Below are 6,483 nucleotides of genomic sequence, written 5' to 3'. Positions count from 1 at the left end.
TCTACATACAATTGAACTGACTATGTCATCATTTAGACTCAAAGAGTCGTTTTCTTTTAATGTATCATCTTTTGTTACAGTCAAGTTTGAAATCAGAGTTTTATTGATTAATGGTTCGTACTTGAATAAATAAGAACTTAGATGGTTAACAACTGAATAATCAACCGTTTCATATTGAAAGTCGATACTTTAATGTCGTATTAATAAAAAGTGTCACAGACAATATAAAAAAATAGCTTAGTTACTGAAAAATACGCTTGTTGTCATCTTTTATTACGAACTTGATTATATTATTCTCTACTATGAATTGTTTTCTCTACCCTAAAATGTTTTGAGAATAATTGTGAACCTAAGATAAGTATTTAAAGTGGAAAAATACCAAATAACGGATTTCATTATAGTTATAGTTATATGGACATGTATCACTGATCTAAAATGTAAGCAAATCAACTTCATTAGACAATTAAACTTTATTTTTAACTAGAGAGAAATAGATTTAAAAAATTATGGTTATTTTTATCAAAGACAAGTGGCTTATCATGAAATTTTGTGATATCACTATTAAATACTAGAACCATAGAATGTGGATTGTTGAAGCAAGTCCTTTTGTCTTCTTTTCCAGTGTTTCTTTTTCGATTTATAAGAAATCTAACAAGAAATTAAGTTTGCTAGTAACTTTTGTCTGATATTCTGAATGGTTTCCTAATTATATGAATAAATCTATATCATCTGTGAAATACTAAATCAAGTTTCAGAAGGTTTACATAATCTAAAAGATCATCAGAAAAAAATAGTGTTAAACTATAAAAACAACTTTATTTGAGTTCGCTGTCATCGTGAATTCATAGTGAAATTGAATCAATGTTTTATGCAGTTTATCATATTATTATAAATTTAGACGTAGAAAACAAATCATAAACAACAATATATATATAAAATAAGCTAAAATAAATTCACGATTTTGTGCAATCCTTCATCCATTGTCTGAGGCGATTAACTGTCTCACACCCAACACAGATTCGACTCCGCTGGTCACAGTTTCTCACTAGAACTTCAGGAAACCTATCTTGAAACTAATCATTAGTGAGCACATGATTATTATCAGTATAAAGATAATCAAGCTAAAAGCTGATGGATTACTGTTTAGCTTGATATGTGGTTAGAGAGAATGATGTATTTTGTTCAAATAATTATATTAACTTAGTTTGAGAAAGATAGTATTTCGTTAAACAGAAAACATACTATAGTTTACTTTGTTTAGTCTGATTCGTGGAAGAAATCCTATTTTGCTAAGAACAAACGTTACATCTTACTATTTTTGTAAAATTATGTTGGGAAAATAAAATTTTTCCTTGCAATTTGGCATAGAATTTGTTCTCTTTGTAAACCATAGAGTTAGAGGAAAATTTCTTGCTACTGGTAAAAGTTTATGTTTACTAGATTTCTAAAGGGAATTAACCACTAAAGTAAGTATATTTTCTGCGCCTAAATAAGATGCGTTTTGTTAGTCAGAGGACATTTATGGTTAGTCTTTAGTTTCTAAGTAAAATCTAAGTGAATTTGTCATTATTTAGCTGGGAGATTTATTAACTGTGAAAAGTAAAACAGTAGAAAGTATAATGTGTAAATTAGTTATTAAACGAATTTAAATCCATAATGTCTAGATCATTCAGTTTGATTTATATGTGTAAAAATGGCCTAAAAATGTTTAATGAATTAGTTTATGTACAGGCCTAAAGTAATTTTCCAAGAATGCTGGGAATGTTAGGTAACTCAATGGAGTAGAAAAAGTTATTAACCGACATTTTGATCACTTCACGGAAGATGTTTTGATATGAGATTTATTGAAAAATTTAAATTTTTGTATAGATTTTTACGTGGATAATTGTAATTGTATATTATTTATATTAGATCAAAATCTGAAGCTTAAATAACATCGTTTGTATATGAGGAATTAGAGTCGACCCTCTTAATGTATATTCATTTCAGAGAGCATACTATAACATGGGTTTTAAAAGACAAACTTTAAAGATTATTGAAAAAGCCATTCTATTTGTCTGAACTTCGTATTGTCTTGTCTAGTTGGCCATTATTTCATAGTTAAGTGAAAGAAAAGCTCACTCCTTGGGTCAAATCAGTATGCATCCATCATTTCATTTGCTTATGTGGAATATGTTATTTTAGCCACACAATATGATGTCTGTCGAAGTACATCACCCTGCCTAGTTGTCCAAAAGACCGAAAAAGTCAGTCAAAAGCTTCATCTTGGAACATATATTTAGTCCCGGTTGGTTCCCCCTGGCAACGTTGGAAAAGAAGAGAAAATTTTTTCCCTCTATATGGTCTCAATTCCTAGATAAATAAAGAGATCATTTGATAAAATATTCATGGTTTTGAAACGATAGATGCATTCTATGTCTGTTGCAGGAATTCAAATATATTACAGTGGGGTTAAGATAATCACTAAATTCACATATTTTTAGCTCCTTTTGCATAACTGAATACCTATAATTTGAATAAATTTCATGAAATTATGAAGTGTATTTTTCTTCTGTAAACTCAATTTATCAAAATAAATAAGATCGAGTTCACTTGGTGTTCTTTGCTTGTCTCTTCCCAGGTAGCTATCAGGACACAGTAGCTAAGTAAATAAAGCGATGGCGTTTGAATCGAACGGTACTGGATCCGAGTCCCAGAATGGACATCAACTCTTACATGCAGGTACATCCAGCTGACGAGTTACACTGCTAGCCACTATCCATCTTTTCTTAAATAAGATCAAACTTCCATTAACCATTTCTCTAATGATTTTGTGTTATGCCTTAATGTTAGCCGGACTAAAACAATGAAACCTTATATCATGACCGTAAAACTAGATAACTGTTCATTACAAAAACATATTTCAAATTCTTTCATTCATTATAATAATTATTATAATGTGCTGAATAACAACAAATATTCTCTGGATTCAGTGATTAATGAAACAGAAGGGAAGAAAAATATTTTTTTTTGGAAATTCTTTACATGATAATAAATGTAAAACTAAGGTATATTATTTCTGACTAGTTTAATTAATTAAAGATAATACTTCCTGATAATATGTAGACAATCATTTATATTACTATGCAAATAATAATTATTGTATATAGAACATTTTATCTAATGAGCTGTCAGGTTGACCAATCGATCAAAACCTTTAGTTACTACGTATTATAAACTTCAATTATACATTTTACTGATCAATTAATTACTATTCTTAACTATTTATTATGCAAGATTGTTATTTAGCATAGCCATCTTAAAGCGTTAATACTAATTAGTAATCATCCATTAGGTGAAATTTTATCGTGGAAAACTATTTATTTCAAATGAATTCCATAATACCTGTTGATGAAAAAGTATGCAACAATAGTTGCTAGTTATACGCTGTATAAATGTATTGTACATGTTGTTATGTTGTTATTTGTTTCTTAATTACATCTCATGATCTTTTACGTTCATTGATGTAGTAGAAAATCTAAATAGCAACTAACAACATTGATTTTTGTAAAATGGTGAAAATGATATTTTTTAAAATAAGCATTTCATAGAATTTGTAAGATAAGTCAAGTATGCAGGGAGTTAACTTGTTTGTTTTAAAGTACTAATGAATCAAGAATGTTAGTAATTTCAGTAAACTATTTTCTTTGTTAGAGCATTTTAACTTTGTAGAGGAAAATATTTACCACTAACATGAGAAGCAATTTAGTTAATGCTTTTCGAAGGAATTTAAGATTAATTTTCTCCACAGCAGGTCTGAATAATATGTGATATCACGAGATCATTTTGTTCTTGACTAACCAATAGTTCTAGTACGCTTGTGTAAGAATTTAATTATTACTGATTATCTCACTATTCTTCTATTTTTTGACATATCTTTTAGATCATTAGTATCCGAAATAAAACTTATGAAAATAAGCAAAGGTCCAGTTTTAAGAAGTAGATAAGTTTTATAGTTGATGAGTAATGTTTCTCGTTCAATTGTGGCCATTGACAATGGCACAAACAACGTATATTTTACTTTCGTGGTCATATATATCATGATAGTTTAGTATCGATTTTTGATGAGAAGCTTATCAAATACCTGATAATGTTTCTAAAATATCACATTGTTGAGGTGATTTCTATCTGCATGACGCCGTATTTGGCATAGTCAGACGTAACACTTGAAACTTACAGTGAATTTGAAACACATATATATCAACCTAATCACAGTATACTGAGTGCAGAATCCTTCATGATATCTGGCGTTCTGTAGGCCGAAATCATGGCTACTATCATTAGAAAAACGTAAATGGTGAAAAATATCAATAAAAATCCATAAATATGAGATATACTACATCTGTACTGATAATGACATTTCATACTAACATTTATTGCATTTAAATAAAGGCTTGCATCATCCATAAGTATTGGTTATCTAGGTAGTATATTTCAACATATACAGGTTTGTTTAGGAAACATTTTAAATATAACAAATTTATTGTTTATATCAACATGTATCAAGATTTCAACAAACAGTTTTATGTTAACTTGGTGCTGTGTCTATAAATTTTAATTGTTCATCTAAACACACTCGGAACAGTTTGCCAGCCGAAGTGGTGTAAGTGTTTAAAATTCATTCACTGAGATTATTAAAAATGTAATTTTACATGTAAAGAACCTAATGAATAGAAAACCTATAAAAATATAGATTTATTCAAATAAAGTTTCGGAAATTATTCCAAGAGTTTATTGTTAGAAAATCAGTAACTGCAACCAAATATAATTAGGTAACATGCTCTAACGTAAATTTACTACATCATCACTGATAACGAAGGAATATTGATGAAAATATCTGTTTTATATCATGATAGGTAAAACTAAACAGGCCTACTGTTAGGTCCCGATAAGCATAATAAATGGTAACTTTTGGGATCCATTTATGAACCAATAATATGTGTATATTTTTATCGTATAGTTGTTAAATAACAAAACTATTCATGTCCCTCTTATTATAAGCATAATTTCGACCCATAAACTATTATTATACGATCTTGGATTATGCCCTGTCTACTAATTACTACCTCCCCCATTCACAGCCAAATCTGGCTAATTCTTGTACAAATGTTGTTTCATATTTCATGATACGGTGTGGTCTGTCTGGTTGGTATATAAACCCAATATTTTTGAAATAAATGATTCATATTGCAGAGGATGAGGTTGGTGTGCTGAACTTAACAGGCTTGGCTAGGCGGAGAGCGAAACCAATCAGGACTCTAGACTGCTCTCACGAGTTTTACGCGTCATTGATCCAATCGATAAGTTACTGCTCTCTGATTGGTGGTATCATTACGTATACATTAGCAGGACACTCAGGCCACAAGTTATAACACCTACAGAGAATTATATCAAATCATTCATAAGTATTTTATATTGCTCCAGTAATCATTGTCACGCAAAAATATATTTTATAGCATATTTCGGTGACTGATTATTGTTCTTTTATCTTAAAGCATTCAGTGATGTTTTCTATTCACAAGCTTATGAATACTTTTAATCCATTGCTGTGGTAAATGTATGTTGATGCTTCTTTAAACTCCATCACTTCTTAAAATACAAAGTTATATATATATATATATATATATATATATATAATGTCTTGCATAAGGACACCTATTAATAAATAGTTTCCAAATACATTTTACACAATACTACACTGATGATAGGTCATCTATTTTGCACTGTGTACGATTATTATACGAAATAATTCGTTTGTTTGTCTAGTAGCTGTTATTTGAATTTGAACATATTACAAATTCATGCTACAATTATTCATTTCATTTGATTGTCACAAATATTAGTCTGGTTCATTGAAAAGTAAAAGTAAATGATGTTTTTTTGAATGATAACTGAAAATTTCACGGGCTTATACGATTTAATGTGTAATACAGAAAGGTAGATCTATTTTCTTAATCACCATCATACGATATATACACGTCACTGAATATAGAAAACAGTAACTTTTACAGATCACTTCGTTAACATATTTTTGAGCTTAAATATAAGCTATCAAGTATAAAGTGCTTATCACGAAGGTTTGACTTTAATTATTAGATAACGATTGTATATCCAGTTTATTGTGGTGCGATTGTAGCGTAATCATGAAACCACACTACCGCTTTAGTATCCAAACTATGTGTATACTCTACATTCCAGATGTTCAGCAGTAAAACGTACGAAGATAATTAATAGAGATCGGAGAAGAATGATAATAATATTTTATTAACGATTTTTATCTTTCAACTGTATGTTAATTATGAAAATTTATTTCCAATGTTTGTCTAATATAAGAGCTTTATCTGAAAAGTAGAAATGTAGGAATCAAACCCATAATACTATAAGTATAGTACATACTAGAAAATAACTAATTATGAAGGCTTAAGCCAGTGAAAAGTTAACATT

This window comes from Schistosoma haematobium, chromosome 4 (assembly GCF_000699445.3).
Source record: "Schistosoma haematobium chromosome 4, whole genome shotgun sequence".
NCBI classification, from domain to species: domain Eukaryota; kingdom Metazoa; phylum Platyhelminthes; class Trematoda; order Strigeidida; family Schistosomatidae; genus Schistosoma; species Schistosoma haematobium.
This window is presented reverse-complemented; position numbering follows the sequence as displayed.